Source organism: Lottia gigantea (assembly GCF_000327385.1).
Source record: "Lottia gigantea unplaced genomic scaffold LOTGIsca_207, whole genome shotgun sequence".
NCBI lineage: Eukaryota > Metazoa > Mollusca > Gastropoda > Lottiidae > Lottia > Lottia gigantea.
Window position 1 is genome coordinate 116,472 of NW_008708442.1, and position 910 is coordinate 117,381.

Sequence of the window (910 nt, forward strand, 5' to 3'; positions counted from 1 at the left end):
AGAATAATACAGATAGTATCAAATAAATCCTAATCCACAGATATTAGTCAAAGATTTAGCACTGAATATATCGAAATAATTCAAAATCATCCAGAATCCAATACAGAATATATCGTAAGTCATAAGTCACGACTGTTAAGACCGAAATCACACTCAGAAATGCGCATCCTTGGATATGCAAAAGATGATTTTACGTTAAACTCCTCCCACTTTTTGACTGACAATTCGAAATTCAGCCAATCAGCAGCCAGAAATCTGCATCCACGTGCTCTACGTGTCAACTCTTCCCGCCAAAAAATTGTTTTTAGTTTGTGATGGTTTTAAACTGTCACCTTCTCGTCAATTTGGTGAAAGTTGATAAATTATTAAAGGAAAAGATCCACCAATATTTCAGAGTGGCTGGTTGAAAGAATTTTGAATCGAGGTACTGGACTTAAAAATCCTTTGTATAGTCTAAAACCTGTTCAAAAATCTTTGGATCAACGAATAAAGTATATTTCGTTAAGTTACCGAGGGAAAAAATTGCCAAATTCACATGTTTGTGAAGTAAATTACACGGAAGGGGACCTTTAATTCTTGACAGAACAAATAACATGATTGCTAGATTCGCGCCAAATATTACCCCGAAATTTAAAGAGATATAGCGTTACTGTTACAATAAAATTCACCATTATTCAAGTTTTAGGCCTAAATCAGGCTACCCTCAAAGAAGATAATAAAAAATTTACTGAAAAGCATTGACTTTGTGTCTACATATATGTGGCAATAAATTCTGGGACGAAAAAGTGCAAAAGATACAAATATGATTGCAATAGAACAGATTAAACCACAACCACAGTAAATTCAAAGATAGTGGATCAAATATGGCTATATTATTATTCGGTATACGGTAGGTGAAACGAGATCCTCA